The sequence below is a fragment of the Papio anubis genome, chromosome 18 (assembly GCF_008728515.1).
Source record: "Papio anubis isolate 15944 chromosome 18, Panubis1.0, whole genome shotgun sequence".
NCBI classification, from domain to species: Eukaryota; Metazoa; Chordata; class Mammalia; order Primates; family Cercopithecidae; genus Papio; species Papio anubis.
Window position 1 is genome coordinate 44,775,922 of NC_044993.1, and position 22,344 is coordinate 44,798,265.

The window sequence follows — 22,344 nt, forward strand, 5'->3', positions numbered from 1 at the left end:
TATACTGATTACAGTTTTGGGGATATATAACCAGCACTGGATTTAGTGAATCATTTGGTAGTTCTACTGATAATTTTTTGGGAAACTTTATACTGTTTTTCCTAATGGCTGTACTAATTTAAATTTCCACAAACAGTGTATAATATCAGTGTATTTGTGTGCCATGGTGGTTTGCTGCACCTAGTGACCCATCCTCTAGGTTCTCTCCCATCACCTCCCATTCCCCAACAGGCCCCAGAGTGTGTTGTTCACCTCCCTGTGTCCATGTGTTCTCATTGTTCAACTCCCATTTATAAGTGAGAACATACGCCGTTTGGTTTTCTGTTCCTGTGTTAGTTTGCGGAGGATAATGGCTTCCAGCTTCATCCATGTCCCTGAAAAGGACATGATCTCATTCCTTTATATGGCTACATGGTATACCATGGTGTATACATACCACATTTTCCTTATCCAGTCTATCACTGACGGGCATTTGGGTTGGTTTCATGTCTTTGCTATTGTAAATAGTGCTGCAATAAACATATGTGGACATGTGTCTTTATAGAAGAAAGATTTATAATATTTTGGGTATATACCCAGTAATGGAATTGCTGGGTCAAATGGCATTTCTGGTTCTAGACCCTTGAGGAATTGCCACACTGTCTTCCACAATGGTTGAGCTAATTTACATTTCTACCAACACTGTAAAAGTGTTCCTATTTCTCCACGGCCTCACCAGCATCTATTCTTTCTTCACTTTTTAATAATCACCATTCCGACTGGTGAGAGATGGTATGTCATGGTGGTTTTGATTTGCATTTTTCTAATGATCAACGATGTTGACCTTTTTTTTTCTCATATGTTTGTTGGCCACATAAATGGCTTCCTTTGAGAAGTGTTTGGTTATTGTAGCCTTGTAGTATAGTTTGAAGTCAGGTAGCATGATGCCTCCAGCTTTGTTCTTTTTGCTTAGGATTGTCTTGGCTATCCAGGCTCTTTTTTGGTTCCACATGAAATTTAAAGTAGTTTTTTCTAATTCTGTGAAGAATGTCAATGGTATTTTGATGGGAATAGCATTGAATCTATAAATTACTTTGGACATATGGCAATTTTCACAATGTTGATTCTTCCAATCCATGAGGATGAAATGTTTTTCCATTTGTTTCTGTCCTCTCTTATTTCCTTGAATAGTGGTTTGTAGTTCTCCTTGAAGAGGTTCTTCACATCCCTTGTTAGCTGTATTCCTAGGTATTGTATTCTCTTTGTAGCAATTGTGAATGGGAGTTCATTCATGATTTGGCTCTCTGCCAGCCTACCAACCAAAAAAATTCCAGGACCAGATGGATTCACAGCGAAATTCTACCAGAGGTGCAAAGGGGCTGGTACCATTCCTTCTGAAACTATTCCAAATAATTGAAAATGATGCAGGCGCAGTGGCTCATGCCTGTAATCCCAGCACTTTGGGAGGCCGAAGTGGGTGGATCACCTGAGGTCAGGAGTTCAAGACCAGCCTGGCCAAGATAGTGAAACCTCGTCTCTACTAAAAATACAAAAATTAGCTGGGCATAGTGGTATGTGCCTGTAATTCCAGCTACGCGGAGGTTGCAGTGAGACGAGATTGCACCATTGCACTCCAGCGTGGGAGACAGAGCAAGACTCCATATCCAAAACAAAAACAAAAACAAAAGGCCGAGGCCAGGCGTGGTGGCTCATGCCTGTAATCCCAGCACTTTGGGAGGCCAAGGCAGATGGATCACCAGAGGTCAGGAGTTTGAGACCAGCCTGGCCAACATGGTGAAATCCCATCTCTACTAAAAATATTAAAAAATTAGCCGGGCGTGGTAGTGGGCGCCTGTAATCCCAGCTACTCAGGAGGCTGAGGCAGGAGAATTGCCTGAACCCAGGAGATGGAGGTTGCAGTGAGCCAACATGGTCCCACTGCACTCCAGCCTGGGTGACACAGTGAGACTCCGTTTCAAAAAAAAAAAAAAGAAAATGATGGACTTCTCCCTAACTCATTTTATGAGGCCAGCATCATCCTGATACCAAAACCTGGCAGAGACACAACAAAAAAGAAAACTTCAGGCCAGTATCCCTGATGAATATCGATGCAAAAATTCTCAATAAAATACTGGCAAACCAAATCCAGCAGCACATCAAAAAGCTTATCCGCCATGATCAAGTTGACTTCATCCCTGGGATGCAAAGCTGGTTCAACATATGCAAATCAATAAACGTAATCCATCACATAAACAGAACTAATGACAAAAACCACATGATTATCTCAATAGATGCAGAAAAGGTCTTTGATAAAATTCAACATCCCTTCATTTAAAAAAATCTCAATAAACTAGGTATTGATGGAAGATATCTCAAAATAATACAAGCTATTTATGACAAACCCATAGCCAATATACTGAATGGGCAAAAGCTGGAAGCATTGCCTTTGAAAACTGGCACAAGAGAAGGATGCCCTCTCTCATCACTCCTATTCAACATAGTTTTGGAAGCTCTGGTCAGGGCTATCAGGCAAGAGAAAGAAATAAAGGTATTCAAATAGGAAGAGAGGAAGTCAAATTGTCTCTGCCTGCAGAAGACATGATTCTATATTTAGAAAACTGCATCATCTCAGCCCAAAAACTCCTTAAGCTGATAAGCGACTTCAGCAAAGTCTCAGGCTACAAAATCAATGGGCAAAAATTACAAGCATTCCTGTAAGAACTCACTTCTGCTATTCATTGTGCTCCTGATTTCAATGCATTTTTCAAGTGCCCTCCTACAAGGTGCCTGGCCTTGGTGAGCATTGTTGTGGAGGAGGCCTTTGCCAGAAAAAATTTGTGTAAAAATCAAAACCATGACAATTTCTTACTTGAGACAAAAACTGAAAGACCTAGGGATCACCCAAGGGGTAGGACACAAATAAATATCTTAAAATATTAAAACTCATCTGACAATATGAGTGGACATGTCCCACTTTAAAACGAAAGAAAGTAAAATATTTCTGTTACTCTGCGATACTGAGTTCAGATTTTTGTGGAAATATGTAATTTTTTGTTTTTTCTGAGACAGAGTCTCCCTCTGTCGCCCAGGCTGGAGTGCAATGGCATAATCTTGGCTCAGTGCAACCTCTACCTCCCAGGTTCAAGCGTTTCTCCTGCCTCAGCCTCCTAAGTAGCTGGGATTACAGGCACACGCCCCCATTCCTGGCTAATTTTTGTATTTTTAGTAGAGATGGGGTTTCACCATGTTGATCAGAGTGGTCTCGAACTCCTGACCTCGTGATCCACCCTCCTTGACCTCCCAAAGTGCTGGGATAACAGGCATGAGCCACCACACCCAGCCTGCAATATTTAATATTTATTGATGTTATAACATGCATACAGAATTGCATGCATGCACAAAGCATTTATGTAAAAGTCCATGTATAATTAGAAAGTAAATACTGGCCAGGCACGATGGCTCATGCCTGTCAACCCAGCACTTTGGGAGGCCGAGGTGGTTGAATCACCTGACGTCAGGAGTTCGAGACCAACCTGGACAACATGGTGAAACCCTGTCTCTACTAAAAATACAAAATTAGCCAAGTGTGGTGGTGCACGCCTGTAGTCCCAGCTACCCGGGAGGCTGAGACAGGAGAATCACGTGAACCTGGGAGTCTGAGACAGGAGAATCACGTGAACCCAGGAGGTGGAGGTTGCAGTGACCTGAGATTGCACCACTGCACTCCAGCCTGGGCGAGAGAGTGAGACTCCATCTCAAAAAAATAAAAATAAAAAATACAAAAAAGAAAAGAAAAGAAAGAAAAGAAATGAAAAGGAAGAAAGAATGGAAGAAAGAAAGAGGGAGGGAAGAGACAAATATTCCTGACAGAGGAATTTCAACAATGAAGTTGAAATATAGTTTAGTGTTTGTGTAGAGATTTTGATTCTTGCAATATCCAGTATGTTTCCCAAAGTTACTTGGGTCAGGACTTTTCATCCCCAAACCTGGTAAAATAGTTAGTATGTCATACATTTGGAATATAGTTTAATTCATCTGTCATTGTCTACATTCTATTTGAATTTATTCAGCAACTTGGACTATTTAAAAAAAATTTTTTTTTTTTTTGAGATGGGAGTTTTGCTTTGTTGCCCAGGCTGGAGTGCAATGGCACAATCTCGGCTCACTACAACCTCCACCTCCCGGGTTCAAGCAATTCTCCTGCTTCAGCCTCCCATGTAGCTTACAGGGATTACAGGTGCCTGCCACCGTGCCCAGCTAATTTTTGTATTTTAGAGATGGAGTTTCACCATGTCGTCCGGGCTGGTCTTGAACTCCTGACCTCAGGTGTTCCACCCACCTCGACCTCTCAAAGTGCTGGGATTACAGGCATGAGCCACTGCAGCAGGCCTGATTTTTTTTTTTTTTTTTTTTTTAGGCTTGTTAAGTGATTAAAGGCAATTTTATTACAGCAGCATGTACTTACTTTATTCTAAAAGAATAGAATTCATAAACAGAAACAGCTTTTATATTTGTTTGCAACCTGCAAAATTGAGTTATTTTGCTGATATAAAATGCTAAGAACTCACTTGAGGACCATGCCACCTTCTGAAAAGGCCACACACCTCTTCTTAAATGTGTTAAAGTTACAGCGTGTCCCAGACTCGTCCAGAGCAAAATAAGCAAGGAACTGACTGCTCTTGACTGTCCCTTTCCCAGCAATAGCACTGATTGTGTTGGGAAAAGCCACAGAGCAAGGCTGCACAGCCAGATGGAGGAGACTTTTTATTTAAAGGCAAAATACCAAAATGGCTCTCTGGTGTAGGTGATTTCTACTTTCACACTCAGCTTGTACATGATCCCCCAACCTTAATTTCTTTCTCCTTCAGGGGCTGATTTGGATTGACTTGTTGAGAATGGTATCCATTATTACTGAGTCAGGAGAGAAAGGGATTTCTGTGGTTACATGTAAACTTGTGATAGGTCTGCAGAAGTTACAGGTGAAGAGAGTAGTGAGGAATTCAGCCACGATCCATCTATGTGAAGGTCACACCAGCTTCATTGTACACTTTGAAGACTTTCTCAATGGCATTGACATAGGCAGTTGTTCTCAGGTCCAATCTCAGGTTATACTTCATGGCTGTGCACAAAATTTGAGCAGGCCTGAGTTTTAAAAAAATTTATACAGAAAAATTTGTTCTTTGTGGTGTACAGTTCAACAGGTTTTAACAATGGTCTCGAGTCATCTTTCACCTCTGGAGTATCACACAGAACTTTTTTTTCACCTACCAAATTTCTCTTATGCTGTCCCTTTCAGTAAACAACTTTCCCCATCCCTTCCTTTGGCTACTACTGCTCATTTTCCATCTCTATAATTTTGCTCTTTCTTACAATGCTATAGAAATAGATTTATATAATTTACAGTTGTCTCTCAGTATGTATGGTGGATTTTTTTCCAAATTTCTGAAAATATGAAAATCTGTAGATGCTCAATCCCTTATATAAAATGGTACACTATTTTTATATAACCTATGCACGTGAACTTTAAGTCATATCTAGGTTACTTATAATACCTAATGCAATGTAAATGCTATGTCAATAGTTGTTATCCTGATATTGTTTAGGAGATTCTAACAAGAAAAATAATGCCATAGGTTTAGTATGGACGCAATCATCATAGGCCTAATTATATTTTTTACCCTTGGTTGGTTAAATCCAAGAATACAAACTTCATGGATACAGAGGGCTGAATATATAGCTTTTTGGATCTGAATTCCTTCACTTTGAAAATTGAAGTGTTCATCAGTGATATTGGCTTAATTTTTCTTTTTCGGTTGTGTCTTTGCCAGGTTTTGGTATCAGGATGTTGCTGGCCTCATAGAATGAGTTAGAGAGGAGGTCCTCCTTTTAAATTTTTTTTTTTTTTTTTTTTAAGAATAATTTCAGTAGTAATAGTACCAGCCCTTCTTTATATATCTGGAGAATTCAGCTGTGAATCTGTCTGGTCCTGAACTTTTTCTGATTGGTAGGCTTTTTATTACTGATTCAATTTCAGAAGCCATTATTGGTCCGTTCAGGGTTTCAAGTTCTCCCTGGTTCAGTCTTAGGAGGTTGTATGCTTCAAGGTCTTCTAGTTTGTGTGCACAGAGTTGTTCATGGTAGCCTCTGAGAGTTTTTGTATTTCTGTGGAGTCAGGGGTAATGTCCCCTTTGTAATTTCTGATTGTGTTTATTTGGGTCTTCTCTTTTCTTCATTAGTCTAGCTAGTGGGCTATCAATCTTATTTATTCTTTCAAATAACCAACTTCTGGTTTCATTGCTCTTTTGTGCAGTTTTTCGTGTCTCAATTTCATTTCGTTCAGCTCTGATTTTGGTTATTTCCTGTCTTGTTAGTTTTGTGTTTGGTTTGCTCTTGTTTTTCTAGTTCTTCTAGTTGTGATGTGAAGTTGTTAATTTGAGATATTTCTAACTGATGTGGGCGCTTAGTGATTTAACCTTTCCTCTTAACCCTGCTTTAGCTGTGTCCTTGAGTTTCTGGTATGTCGTATCTTTGTTATCACTGTTTCAAAGAAATTCTTGATTCCTGCCTTAATTTCATTGTTTACCCAGAAGTCTTTCAGGAGCATGCTGTTAATTTCCATGTAATTGTATAATTCTGAGCATCTTCTTAGTGCTGATTTCTATTTTTACTGTGCTGTGGTCCAGGAGTGTGGTTGGTATAATTTCATTTTTTGAATTTACTGAGGATTGTCTTATGGCTGATTGAAAGATTGATTCTAGATTATGTGCCATGTGAAGAATGTATATTCTGTTGTTTTTGGGTGGAGAGTTCTGTGGATGTCTGTTAGGTCCAATTGGTTAAGTGTTGAGTTCAGGTTCCAAACATCTTTGTTACTTTTTTGCCTCTGTGATTTCTCTAATACTGTCAGTGGGAGTGTTGAAGTCTCCCTCTCTCATTGTCTGTTTATCTAAGTCTCTTCATAGGTCTCTAAGAGCTTGTTTTATGAATCTGAGTGCTCCTGTGTTGGATGCAAGAAATTATTATTTTCTGTGACAGTGTTTGTTCAAAAAGCAACTCCACCCTTATCTGAAGCCAGAAACTCTGTTTTGTCTGCTTTTCGAATTTTTAAATAAATGAAATGAGACAGCATGTATACTTTTGCATCTGGTTTCTTAGTGTAACATTATGTTTGTGATATTTATCCACTGTATTCATTTTTTTAAAGCTACAGGCATACCCCAAAGGATTGCATGTTCAGTTTCAGCCCAGCACAACAAAGTGAATATTGCAATACAGCAAGTCACACGCATTTTTTGGTTTTCCAGTGCATATAAAGTATGTTTACATGATACTATAGTCTATTAAGTGTATAATAGCATTATGTCCAAAAAATTATACACCTTAGTTTAAAATACTTTATTGCTAAAAAGTGCTAATGAACATCCGAGCCTTCAACAAGTCGTAATATTTTTCCTGGCTCAGGGTCTCTCCTTGATGTTGATGGCTGCGAAATCAGGGTGGTTGTCGCTGAAGGTTGAGTTGACTGTGGCAGTTTCTTAAAATAAGACAGCAATAAAATTTGCCATACCGATTGACTGTTTCTTTCACCCAAGAGTTCTTTGTAACATGCAATGCTGTTTGATAGCCTTTACATAGAGTAGAACTTCTTTCAAAATTGGAGCTAGTCCAGGAGCAGTGGCTCACATCTATAATCCTGGCACTTTGGAAGGCTGAGGCAAGAAGATGGTTTGAGCCCAGGTGTTCAAGACCAGCCTGGGCAGCACTGGGAGACCCTGTCTCTACAAAAAATTTAAAATGACACATGTGTGGTGCCCACACTCACATTGGTTGTGGCAGTAGCAGTGGCAGGGCACCGGTGAGGGTGGGCTTGTTAGTGTTTGTGTGTGTGTTCATGCCTGCAATGGCAGTGGTGTAGCAGGGGTGGATTGCCGGTGTTTGTGAATGCATTTGTGCCAGCAGCAGCAGAGGCACAGTTGTGGGCATTTGTGTGTGTTTTCATGCCAATGGCGGTGGCAGAGCAGGGTGCCCACCCATCAGCAGGGGAAGGGTGTTGGGGTGCCCTCACAATGGCAGTGGTCAAGTGCTGTGGGGTGTATGTGCTCATGTGCCCCAGTGGGGGAGGCAAGGTCCACCCACATGCAAGCACATCAGCAAAGCAGTCGCGGGGAGAGGGTGTTCTTGGGAGAGTTCATACCAGCGAAGCAGTAGGCGGAGGCTGTAGTGGGGGTTATCTGTGAGTGGGCTCGTACATGTTGGCAGTGGTCAGTCTGCTGGAGCTGTCCAACAGTCAGGCGCAGTCTTCCAGCAAAGGAGCTACGATGAGGGCCCCAGGGAAGCACCCTGATTAGACATCTGAGGCTGTGCTGCAAATGGGTGTAGCCATGCTGGGCCCTCAGGAGAGGACAGCAGATAGGAGGCTGCTCAAGTCAGACTAGCCCATTCCACTGCAAGACTGTCTTGCCCTGTCCAGGTATGACAGTTACTCTAAGGCTAAAGTCTCCTAGAAGGGCATGACAAACCTTGGTGGATGGGCATCCTTGGTCGTGGCCCACTGCAGCTATTTCCATGCCAACCTTTCTGGGTTCTGCACAGGCTAGAGTCCAGCCCTTGCCTCCTATCTAAGCGGCTCTCTCTGCCAGCTCACGTGTCTGTGGGGGTTGTAGGACCTCCTGCTTCTAGAATTTCAGAGGTTTGCCGTGAGAGTGGGTCACTCCTCACCTGCTCAATCCACCCCTTCTCCAAGAGTCACCGGGGGCCAGGAATGAGTTCCAATGCTCAGCAACCCTGTGCAGGGTTCCCAGCATCCCCCCGCTTCAGCCCAGCATCTGTGTTCTCCCTCCTTCTACTCTCAATGCCTTCCCTCCAAAGATCGGCTCAGAGTGTGCCCATCTTCCTGATGTCTTGGTCTCCCGGTGGAAGATGTTCCTCCTTGCACCCAGTCAGCATTTTGGCTCCCCAGCGGGTCATTTTCTCTTAAAGAAAATTTTAGTCAATTCTCATTCACTCCCCATTACTGTCCCAACCTTAGACAATCGTCAATCTATTTTCTGTTTCTAAAGGTGAGCCTTTTATAAAAATTTCTTATAAGTGAAATAATTAATTAAGTAGTCTTTTGGGTCTGATTTCTTTCACTTGGCTTAACATTTTAGAGGTTCATTCCTGCTGTAGTATGCATCACCGCTTCATTCCTTTTGATTAGTGAGTAATACTCTGCTGTATGGCTATGGCACGTACTAATTTTTCTTCCACTAGTTGATGGATATTTGGATTCTATTCATTTTGGCTATACGAAGAGTGCTGATGTAAGCATTCACATATGAATCTTTGAGTGCTGCAGATTTCCATTCTTTTGGGTATTTACCTGAGGGTGGGATTTCTGAGTCATATGTAAAACCATGTATAACTTTATGAGGAATTGCCTTTTCCTTATGTGTTGGCCGCACTATTTTAATTCTCATCAACAATGTGTGAGGATTCTGTATTCTTCACACTTTAGTCAACACTTGTTACTTTTTGATATCGTAATCTATTGAGCAACAACTATTATCTCATTGTAGTTTTTGTTTGTTTGTTTAGACAGGGTCTTGCCCTGTCACCCAGGCTGAAGTGCAGCGGTGCCATCTTGGCTCACTGCAGCCTCCACCTCCAGGGCTCAGGTGATCCTCTCACCTCAGCATCCTGAGTAGCTGGGACTACAGGCGCGCGCCACGACACTTGGCTAATTTTTGTATTTTTGGTAGAGATGAGGTTTCTCCATGTTGCCCAGGCTGGTCTCAAACTGCTGACCTCAGGTGATCCACCTGTCTTGGCCTCCCAAAGTGCTGGGATTAGAGGCATGAGCCACCGTACTCAGCAGATTTATTTCTAAATGTTTCTTTCTTTGATGCTGTTATTAAAAGAATTGCTTACTTTCAGATTTTTCATTGCTCTCATATAAAAGTACAATTCAGGCCGGGCGCGGTGGCTCAAGCCTGTAATCCCAGCACTTTGGGAGGCCGAGGCGGGTGGATCACGAGGTCAGGAGATCGAGACTATCCTGGCTAACATGGTGAAACCCCGTCTCTACTAAAAATACAAAAAACTAGCCGGGCGTGGTGGCGGGCGCCTGTAGTCCCAGCTACTTGGGAGGCTGAGGCGGGAGAATGGCGTGAACCCGGGAGGCGGAGCTTGCAGTGAGCCGAGATCACGCCACTGCACTCCAGCCTGGGAGACACAGCGAGACTCCATCTCAAAAAAAAAATAAAAAATAAAAAATAAAATAAAATAAAATAAAAGTACAATTCAGTCTTACAGGTTGTTTTTGTATCTTGTGACCCTGGTGAGCTTGTTTATCAGTTCTAGTGGGTTTTGGGGGAATACCATGCTAATATAGATGATTATGTAAGTTTGTAATAGAATATGGTTCTACTTATTTTCTAAACTAGAAGATTGTTTGATTTTTAGATTTTTAAGCCAACATCACATTTGCAAAATAATCCCATTTGACAATGGTGTTTAATGAGTTTCACATTTTGCTAGATTCAGATTCAGTTTGCTAGTTTTTTTGGTTTTTGTTTTAGAATCTTAGTGTCTGTATGCATGAAGGATAAAGATAAGTCATTTTTTATCTAGTAATGTTTCTGTTTGATTTTGGAATCATAGTAATACTGATCTGATAGAATGACTTGGGAAATGTTTTCACTGATTCAATTTTTTGGAAGTATTTGTGAAAAGTTAATTATTATTATTAATTATTAATTATTAATATAATATATAATTATTTAATATATAATTAATTAATATAATATAATAATAATTATTATTATTTGAGACAGAATTTTACTCTTGTTGCCAAGGCTGGAGTGCAATGGTGTGATCTCGGCTCACTGCAACCTCCACCTCCCGGATTCAAGCGATTCTTCTGCCTCAGCTTCCCAAATAGCTGGGATTACAGGCATGCACGACCACACTTGGTTAATTTTATATTTTTAGTAGAGACGGGGTTTCTCCATGTTGGTCAGGCTGGTCTTGAACTCCCGACCTCAGGTGATCCATCCACCTCAGCCTCCCAAAGTGCTGGGATTACAGGTGTGAGCCACCACCCCCGGCCCAGTATTAATTCTTTATTGAATGCTTAATAGAATTTACCGGTTAAGCCATTTGTCCTGGGGCTTTTATTTGTGTAAAGGTTCTAATTAATTTGATCTCTTTCTTTGTTATAGATCTATTAATATGTTGCATTTATTTCTATGTAGAGCTATTTATATATTTTATTTCTTCTTAACTTTTTTTTGAGAATTTGTGTTTTTCAATGTATTTATTTTTAATTTTTAGTATTTCACATTTCTACTGTTTCTCTGCAGTTAACAAGAAATAATCAGAAAGAATATTGTGTGAGAATAAGCCTTTGGAACAATTAACAAATTACTCAAAATTTCTTGTGTTATAAAAGATTATGACTCTAATTGTTAAAGTTAATGCTGATATTTTAAAAAATTTTTCTATTTGGAGGTACATGTGAAGGTTTGTTATATAGGTAAACTCATGTCATGAGGGTTTGTTGTACGGATTATTTCATCACCTGGACATTAAGCCCAGTACTCAATAGTTACCTTTTCTGCTTCTCTCCCTCCTCCCACCTTCCACATTCAAGTATATATCCCAGTGTCTGGGAAACGTCTTTCTTCATGAGTTCATGAGTTCTCGTAATTTACCTCCCACTTTTTTCGTTTGTTTGTTTGTTTTTTTGAGACGGAGTCTCACTCTGTTACCCAGGCTGGAGTGCAGTGGCATGATCTCAGCTCACTGCAACCTCTGCCTCCTGGGTTCAAGCGATTCTCCTGCCTCAGCCTCCAGAGTAGCTGGGATTACAGGTGTCCACCACCACACCAAGCTAATTTTGTATTTTTAGTAGAAATGGGATTTCTCCATGTTGGCCAGGCTGGTCTCAAACTCCTGGCCTCAGGTGGTGATCCTCCTGCCTTGGCCTCTCAAAGTGCTGGGATTACAGGGGTGAGTCACAGTGCCCGGCCTACCTCCCACTTTTAAGTGAGACCATGCGGTATTGGGTTTTCTGTTCCTGTGTTAGTTTGCTAAAGATAATGTCCTCCAGCTTCATCCATGTCTTTGCAAATGATGTGATCTCATTCTATTATGCTTAAATAATATTCCATGGTGGGCATGTACCACTTTTTTTTTTTTTTTTTTTTTTTTACTGCATATCACTTCTTTATTATAGTGATCTGGGAAAAGCATTTAGTACAGTTATGCTCAGATGAACACTGGACCCATGTGGCAGGGCCAAGCAACTAGAACATGATTTAGAAATCATTGAAAGACACACTTGGACAGGACCAAGGGGCGTTTCAGTGCCATGAAACGAGGCAAGAAGGGATTCTCACACACACAGCAGGAAGCACTCCTGCCCCTCAGAGGTCAAGGAACTGATCCCATACTGGTATGAGGAATGGCTTATTTTCTGATGACCACATGTGGGACTATTTCAACCGCCACAAGAAACCCCAGAAGGGTTATTGTTTTGCATTAATTATATACACTATTTTTTTGTAATAAAAGTAAATGCAACACATAACTAAATTCAGGATTGATCCCAAACTTCTAGAGCCAGCTCCTCTGGTGTCAGTGAGGAAACAGTTGTCATATCACCATGCAGGTTACATTCATCTTCCACTGGAATGACTAGAGTCCCCAGGCAGTGGCCTGACTGCAGAAGAGCAGAGGACTGGCTCCTGGGGACAGACGGGCTCTGTTGCTTCTCCTCATTGGTCATGGCTTAGCATGGTTCCTCCCCACAAGTGCTTAGTAAACAAAGAACTCGCAAAAACCCAAGTCACTACCTTTAAACTCTGTTGGCTAAGGGGAGCTTTTCCAGAGGTTGGACTGAGAACCTATGCTCTAGAAGTGCCATTCTGACTAGATTGTATGAAGGAAGTGGGTGCAGGAGACAAAAAGGCTAAAATGAAAATGGGAGCCACTGGTCCCCATCTGCAGCTACAACTCAAGATGTCTACCGACGTGGTCAGTGTGACATGTGCAGGTGGGACGGGCAGAGGGACAAGATGGGCAGGAAGGGTGCTCCTGGGGACAGTATCCTCCCCTCTGGCCTTCACTTCTTGGCCTTGCCCTGGGCAGCCACAGCTTCCATGGCTTTGCCCACTGTCTCTATACCCCCCAGGAACTGCATGGGCTTGATAGGCTTCAAGTTCTTGTCCAATTCATAGACATTGGGAATACCAGTCAGCAGGTTCAGCTCCATGATAGCCTCTTTAGAGAGACCCTCCAGATGCTTGACAATGCCCCGGAGGCTGTTGCCATGGGCTGCAATCAGTATACATTTCCCCTCCTTGATCTGGGGAACTATTTCTTTATTCCAGAAGGTCAGAGCTCTGGCAACAGTGTCCTTCAGACTCTCACAGGAGGGTAGCTGATCTTCTGTGAGGTCTGCATACCTGCGATCGTTACTGATGTTGCTGTAGAAAGGGTGGTCGGGCTCCATCGGAGGTGGTGGGACATCATAGGAGTGCCTCCAGATCTTCACCTGGGCCTCACCATGCTTTGCTGCAGTTTCTGCTTTATTGAGAGCGGATAGACCCCCACATTGCCGCTCATTGAGGCGCCAGGTCCTCACCACTGGCAGCCACATCTGATCAATGGCATCTAGCACTGTCCAGAGGGTCCGGATCGCTCTCTTCTGCACTGAGGTGAAGCAGATGTCAAACTCATAGCCAGCATCTTTCAGAGCCTGCCCTCCGTGCTTCGCCTCCTCGGGGCCCGCTGGGCTCCGCTGGGTCAGCGTGGTACCAGCCGCTGAAGCGGTTGTCCTGGTTCCATGCGCTCTCGCCGTGCCGGATGAGCACCAGTTTGTAGGCGGCCATGGCCGTGGGCTGGGGATGCGGCCTGCACCGCATTTTTAGTATCCAATGTCATTGATGAACATTTAGGTTGATTCCACATCTTTACCATTGTGAGTAGTGCTGCAGTGAACATTCACATGCATGTGTCTTTATGGCAGAATAATGTATATTCCTCTGGGTATATACCCAGTAATGGGATCGCTGTGTCAAATGGTGGTTCTGCTTTTAACTCTTTAAGAAATTGCGATACAGCTTTCCACAATGATTGAACTAATTTACACTTTCACTAACAGTGTATAAGTGTTTCCCTTTTCTCCACTACTTCACCAGCATCAGTTATTTTTTTTTAACCTTTTAATAGTAACTAGCCATTCTGAATGGTGTGAGATGGCGTCTCATTGTGGTTTTGATTCGCATTTCTCTAATGATCAGTGATATTGAGCTTTTTATCATATGCTTCTTGGCCGCATGTGTGTCTTTTTTTGTTGTTGTTTTTTGAGACAGAGTCTCGTTCTGTCACCCAGGCTGGAGTTCAGTGGTGCGATCTTGGCTAACTGCAACCTCCGCCTCCCAGGTTCAAGCGATTCTCCTGCCTCAGCTTCCTGAGTAGCTGGGACTACAGGCGCATGCCACCAAGCCTGGCTAATTTTTTGTACTTTTAGTAGAGACGGGGTTTCACCGTGTTAGCCAGGCAGGTCTTGATCTCCTGAACTCATGATCTGCCCGCCTTGGCTTCCCAAAGTACTGGGATTACAGGCGTGAGGTGGCGCCCAGCCCTTATGTCTTCATTTCAAAAATGTCTGTTCATATCCTTTACCACTTTTTAATGGAGTTGTTTGTTTTTCTGTTGCAAATTCATCTGAGTTCCTTACAGATGCTTGTAGACCTTAGACGCATATTTTGTCTTTATTGTTGTTCTATAGCTTTCTTAGGCATATAATTTTTGATTGACCGTTTTTTCTTTGGAGAGTGAGAAAAAAGTTTCAAATGGAGTTGAAAGACTTGCAAGAAGGCAAACAAATCAAGTTCCAACAAAGGCAACTGGATTGAGAAACGAAGTCATATTGATTGCAACAAATGATATGTTGGACTGGGTTAGAGACAGCAGGAAAAAGTAAATTTGTGGACAATAGAAGTCTGTGGGCTGGGTGGCCCTGACTGAGGTCAAATGGAGAAATTTCATCAGAATAGGAAAGGTAGCACATTATGCTGGACCTAAACAGGCTGAGCTGCTGCCCTATGCTAAGATTCATAGATTTATAAGAAGAAATGTCATGATGTTATCATCTAACAATTTAATAGGTATTATTTGTTAAGGAAGAGGATCATATATGTGTAGTCATAATTATGATTAAGTTAATGTTATGTTTAGTTATGATTAAAATTGTGTTTGATGGATATCACAAGGGCCAAAAATAAGTGGCTACTGCTAATGAGTGGGTGCTTGACTGATAAATGTGTGAAATCAAACACTGCTGTGAATAGAAGCAGCAGAGGAGACTGAAGAATGAGGGGTGGAACACAACAGCAGGATAGCTTGATACTTTACATCAAAGTAAGATCTCGGCGGGGCGCAGTGGCTCACGCCTGTAATCCCAACACTTTGGGAGGCCGAGGTGGGCAAATCACGAGGTCAGGAGTTTGAGACCAGCCTGACCAACATGGTGAAACCCCATCTCTACCCAAAATACAAAAATTAGCTGTGTTTTTTTAGCCCGGCTAACTTTTTGTATTTTTAGTAGAGACGGGATTTCACCGTGTTAGCCAGGATGGTCTCGATCTCCTGACCTCATGATCCGCCCGCCTCAGCCTCCCAAAGTGCTGGGATTACAGGTGTGAGCCACCATGCCTGGCCAAGCTGGGACCATTTTTAAGTGATACATTAAGAAAGGTTCAGAAAAGCAAGATAAAACCTTCCAAAGATGTTCACATACTAATTCCCCAGATACTGGGAATACGTTAAATTCTATGGCAAAGAAAAGATAAGATTGCAGATGTGATCAAGATTGCTAGTCTGCTGTTGAAACATGGTGAAATTTTCACAAATTATCACCATGGGTCCAGTATAATCACAAGGGTCCAGAAATGTGGAAGAGTGATGGAGAACAGAATGTATCAAAGTGATGAGATGTGAGAATGACTCAGCTGAATAGCTTTTCAATTGCTTGCTTTAGTGATTCTTTTCATATTAGAATAAATTTTCATTTAATTTAAATGCATAAATACCTTTGAGTAATTTTATTTGTTTTTGTATTTGTTATGAGATAGGGTCTCATTCCATTGCCCAGGTTGGAATGCAGTAGTGCAATCATGGCTCACTGCAGCCTTGACCTCCTGGGCTCAAGCAATCTTCCCACCTCAGCCTCCTGGGTAGCTTGAACTACAGGTGCATGCCACAACGTCTCACTAACTTTTTAATTTTTTTGTAGAGATGGCACCTCACTATGTTGCCAGGCTGATCTTGAACTTCTGGCCTCAAGCAATCTTCCCACCTCAGTCTCCAAAAGTACTGGGATTACAAGCATGAGCCACTGTGCCTGGCCCTTTTTCTGAGTCATTTTGTTTGTCCATCACTGTTCTGGGTGCTAAATGTGATAGGAGAGAATGTAGAACAATAAGGATATGATTTCTAAAAAGTGAGGCTCAGGTCTAGTGGGAGTACAGGCACTGTGCACTGTATGATTGTAGAAGTCTTATTGTTTTACAAAGATAAATGATTTGGTGTGGAAAAGAATGCAGAAACTGGATTCCCAAGAACTCATATGCAGGCTTAACAATGAATAAGTGGGGAAAAAGATGATGATGGTAACAATTTTGAACACTGAACAACAAACATTGATAAAATGGGATCTATTGTTTCTTTTTTTTTTTTTTTTTTTTTTTTTTTTTTTGAGACAGAGTCTCGCTCTGTCGCCCGGGCTGGAGTGCAGTGGCCGGATCTCAGCTCACTGCAAGCTCCGCCTCCCGGGTTCACGCCATTCTCCTGCCTCAGCCTCCCGAGTAGCTGGGACTACAGGCGCCCGCCACCTCGCCCGGCTAGTTTTTTGTATTTTTTAGTAGAGATGGGGTTTCACGGTGTTCGCCAGGATGGTCTCGATCTCCTGACCTCGTGATCCGCCGATCTCGGCCTCCCAAAGTGCTGGGATTACAGGCTTGAGCCACCGCGCCCGGCCTATTGTTTCTTTTATTCCAGATATAGAAAGTATGTTTCCTCTATGCCATTAAGATGAAAATGCTTTCTACTTATGTTATCGTTAAAAACGCCTTTGTTTTTCAAGCTGGCGTTGGATTCTCAGCCAACACCTTTCTCCTTTTTTTTCCACATCCCTTACGCTCTTCTGAATTGCAGGCCTAAACCCCGTGACTTACTCATGTGTCACCTGGCCCTCATTCACATTCAGATGCTCCTCGCTTGATTTTTTGCCTCTAGACATGTTTGAATCACTGCATTTTGGCAATGACTTTAAGTGTAAGGCACCTTTTTACACAAACAGGGCAATGAGGGGCCTCTCCATCTGCACCATCTGCCTTCTGAGCATGCTCCAGGCCTTCAGCCTCAGCCCCAGCACCTCCTGGATGGCAAGGTTTAAACATAAATCCACAAATTACATTATGCATGTTTTCTTTTTTGGGGTGTTCTTCAATTTGTCCTTCAGTAGTTGGCTAATATTTTTCTCTGTGCATTCTTCCAACATGACCCGTATCAAGCTACTGAATGTCAGTAAATACTGCTCACTTTCCCCCATGAACTCCATAATCAGGGGAGTGTTTTTCACTGTGACATTGTCCAAGGATGTCCTGTGTAGTACTTATGCTGCTCTCGAGTGCATACATGGTGATTCTCCTGTCCAGGCATTGGAGGCAATCCCAGCACCTCCACAGCACCCACCTCTCCAAGACCCTCCCCAGAGAAAAGGGCCACCCAGACCATGCTGCTGCTGGTGAGTTTCTTTGTGATCATGCACTGGGTGGACTTTGTCTTCTCAATCTTTTTAACCCTACTATGGACGTATGACCCATACGTTGTCCTGAGCGTGCAGGGAGCTGTGCTGAATGCCTATGCTACTGTTAGTCCTTTGGTGCAAATCAGTTCCGATAAAACAATAATCAATATTATGCAAAATTGCAATAGAAATACCATCAATTTTTAATAAGTCAGCGATGAAAAATGTTTTCTGAGAAAAGAGTCTTCGGCCATCAGTCAAACTGTTCAAGTACCACTGAAATGTTTAAATTTGATTTAATTGAAATATAAAGAATTATACTTTTATTATCTCTAAATACTTTTGAAACCTATTCTACCAAGGAATTTTTAGTTTCTTTAGTTCAGTGTCTACGATAGTTGATATCCCCATATTAAGTCTCTTACTCTTTTTCATTTTAATTTAATACCAGAAAATGTTTCTTTCTTCTTGAAGTGTACCCTAAAGAAGATTCTATTGGTAATAAAATCTCTCAAAAACTTCACTTTGGAAAATATTTTAATTTACTCTTATTTATCAAAAGTATTTTAGGCCAGGTACAGTGGCTCACACCTGTAATCCCAGCAATTTGGGGGCTGAGCTGGGAGGATTGCTTGAGGGCTAGAGTTTGAGATCAACCTGGGCAACATAGTAAGATAGTAAGATCTCACCTCTACAAAAATAGATTTTTAAAAATCAGCCAAGCATGATGGTGAGTGCCTGTAATGCCAGCTACTCAGGAGGCTGAGGTGGGAGGATTCCTTGAGCCCCAGAGGTTGAGGTTGCAGGGAGCTGTGATTGCACCACTGGCTTCAATCTGGGTGACAGAGCAAGACCTCATCTCTAAAAAGAATTTTAAAATGAACAATGAATAAAAATTAAACATTTTAGCTAAATATTCAATTCTAGCTTTAAATCATGCTTCTTTGAAAAACCTTTTTTGTCTCTGTAAAAATTATGCCAATTTACAAAGACTTCATGACTAAAACACCAAAAGCAATTGCAACAAAAGCCAAAATTGACAAATGCTGCACGGCAAAAGAAACTATCATCAGAGTGAATAGGCAACCTACAGTATGGGAGAAAATTTTTGTAATCTATCCATTTGACAAAAGTCTGATATCCAGAATCTACAAGGAACTTAAGCAAATTTACAAGAAAAAAAACACAACCCCATCAAAAAGTGGGCAAAGGATATGAACAGACACTTCTCAAAAGAAGACATTTATGTGGCCAACAAACATATGAGAAAAAGCTCATCGTCACTGGTCATTAGAGAAATGCAAATCAAAACCACAATGAGATACCATCTCATGCCAGTTAGAATGGCAATCACTAAAAAGCCAGGAAACAACAGATGCTGGCAAGGATGTGGAGAAATAGGAACACTTTTACACTGTTGATGGGAGTGTAAATTAGTTCAATCATTGTGGAAGACAGTGTGGTGATTCCTTAAGGATCTAGAACCAGAAACACCATTTGACCCATCAATCCCATTAGATTGTGGTATGGCTGCAATACTAGGCAGTCATAAAAAGAATGAGTTCATGTCCTTTGCAGGGACACAGATGAAGCTGGAAACCATCATCCTCAGTAAACTAACACAGAAACAGAAAACCAAACACTGCATGATCTCACTCATAGGTAGGAGCTGAACAATGAGAACACAAGGACACAGGGAGGGGAACAGCACACACTGGGGCCTGTTGCGGGGTGGAGGGCAAGGGGAGGGAGACCATTAGGACAAATACCTAATGCATGCAGGGCTTAAAACCTAGATGATGGGTTGATAGATGCAACAAACCACCATGGCACATGTAACAAACCTGCACGTTGTGCATATGTATCCAGAACTTAAAGTAAAATTTTAAAAAATTATACCAAATTAGATTTTAAATTTAATCTAAAAGTTATTTTAAATGGTCTTAAATAAAATTTACATATGGCTAGATATTAGTTTGGTTATACAATCTTTTCTCACCTTTTTTGGAGTATGATTGACAAATAGAAACTGTATTTAAAGTGTAAAAACTAAAATATATGTTTTGATATATTTATATATTATGAAACTATTACCACAACAAAGCTAATGAACATATCTGTCATGTCACATAGTTACTATATTTTAGTGTGGTAAGTTCATTTGAGATCCATTTTTCTTAACAAAGTTCAAGTATACAAGATGTAATTATTAAGTATAGTCATAATGCTGCACATTGGGTCTCTAGTATTTATTTATCTTGTGACAACAGGGTTGTACCCTTTGACCAATATCTTTCATTTTTTCCCAATCCCTCAGCCCCAGGTCACCACCATTCTGCTCTCTGTAACTATGAGTTCTACTCTTTTTCAGATTCCTCATAAAATGAGTTCATACAAAATTTGTATTTTTATGTCTGCCTTATTTCACTTAGCATAATGTCTTCAAAGTTCATCTATGTTGTTGCAAATGGCAGGATTTTCTTTCTTAGGGCTGAATAGTATTTCATTTGATAGACAAATAGATATATTAATAGATATTTCATATATTCTTTATCCATTTATCTGTTGATAGACATCTAGGTTGTTTTTATATCTTGTCTATTGTGTGTAATGCTGATATCTCTTCAAGATAGCAATTTTATTCCCTTTGGATATTGTTAATGGTTTGAATGTTTGTCCCCTCCAAAACTCATGTTGAAATTTGGTTGTGGCAAATGTGGTTGTGAGGTAATAGGGCCATGAAAGCTCTGTCCTCACAGTTGGGTTTAATGTCACTATCATAGGGTTAGTTTGGTACCTTGTGCCTTTGTTTTTCTGCCACATGATGGTGTAGCAAGAAGGCCCTCACCAGATGCCACCACCGTAATCTTGCACTTCCCAGCCTCCAGAAGTGTGAGAAAATAAATATCTATGTATTATAAATTACCCAGCCTCAAGTGTTCTGTCATAGAAGCACAAAATGAACCAAGGCAGATAAATACCCAGAGGTGGGATTGCTGGATCATGTGGCAGTTCTAGTTTTAATTTTTTGAGAAAACTCCATATTGTTTTCCATTTTGGCTTTATCCATTTACATTCCCACTAACAGTGTGCAAGAGTTCTCCCTTCTCCACATCATCATTAGCACTCATTATCTTTTGACTTCTTAATAAATACTATTCTGACAAGCCTGTGTGAGGTAACAGCTCATTGCAGTTCTGATGTGCATTTCCTGATTATTTGGGATGCTAAGCATCTTTTCAAATGCTTGTTGGCCATTGTACGACTTCTTTGGAAAAATATCTGTTCAAGTCCTGGGTTATTTACTTATTGATGTTCAGTTTTAAGAATTCCTTATATATAATCTCATTCTCAGATACACTGTTACAGAATTTTTCTCCAATTATACAGACTGACTTTTAATTTTGTTGATTGTTTTCTTTTGCTATGAGAAACATTTTAGTGAAAGTGGTCCCACTTGATTGTTTTTTCTTATATTGCATTGGTTTTTGATGTCAAATTCAAAAATTCATTGTTGAGACCAATGTCAAAGCCATCATTCTCAGCAAACTAACACAGGAACAGAAAACCAAACACTTCATGTTCTCACTCATAAGTGAGAGTTCAACAATGAGAACACATGGGCACAGGAAGGGGAACATCACACACCACAGCCTGTTAGGGGGTGGGGGGCAAAGGGAAGGAGAGCATTAGGACAAATACCTAGACTTAAAGCCTAGATGACAGGTCGATAGGTGCAGCAAACCACCATGGCACATGTATATCTATGTAACAAACCTGCACATTCTGCACACGTATCCCAGAACTTAAAGTAAAATTTTAAAAAAAGAAACTTTTCCCCAATGTTTTCTTCTAGAAGTTTTATGATTTCAGATGCTATGTTTAAGTTTTCACCCAATAGATACAATTGTATTTTGCCAACTACAAAAAAGGTGGAAAAAATATTTTCTCAAGAGATATAGAATTGTAGAGACAAACTCCTGAAGTTGTTTACATCAATGCTAGGAAATGACAAGTGAAAAAGTTTATCATTTAACCAAATAGTATATTTCATAACCAGATGTGAGGTTTTCCTTCGGGAACCTCTGATTGTTCCATCCTGCCAGTGGGACTACTAAAGAGAATGCTGGCTATTAGAAAACAAACTGCAGGCTGGGCACAGTGGCTCACACCTGTAATCCTAGCACTTTGGGAGGCTGAGGGGGGTGGAACCTGAGTTCAGGAGTTCGAGAGCAGCCTGGCCAATGTGGTAAAACTCCATCTCTAATAAAAATGCAAAAATTAGCCAGGCGTGGTGGCAGGCACTTGTAATCCTAGCTACTCAGGAGGCTGAAGTAGGAGAATTGCTCGAACTCGGGAGGTTGGAGGCTGCAGTGCGCCGAGATCATGCCACTGCACTCCAGCCTGGGCAACAGAGTAAGACCTCATTTCAAAAAAAAAAAAAAGGAAACAAGCTGCACAGAGGACAGAAAGTATGTAAGCGTCCACAAAACCCATCTAGGATCAATCACCAAAATCTAGGATCAGTCTGGGTTTCCTCCTCCTATCACAAGGGATTTAATCTTTCT

At 41.2% G+C, this 22,344-nt stretch overlaps 2 pseudogenes across 1 annotated transcript; one reads left to right on the plus strand and one right to left on the minus strand.

Annotated features, from left to right (window-relative positions):
- Nucleotides 1–12,147: 12,147 nt before the first annotated feature.
- On the minus strand, nt 12,148–14,173 carry LOC101005847 (annotated as a pseudogene). The gene has a single exon (XR_002519205.2). The product of XR_002519205.2 is annotated as a phosphoglycerate mutase 1-like (transcript).
- A 2,768-nt stretch (nt 14,174–16,941) lies between these two features.
- On the plus strand, nt 16,942–18,379 carry LOC108583512 (annotated as a pseudogene).
- Nucleotides 18,380–22,344: the final 3,965 nt, after the last annotated feature.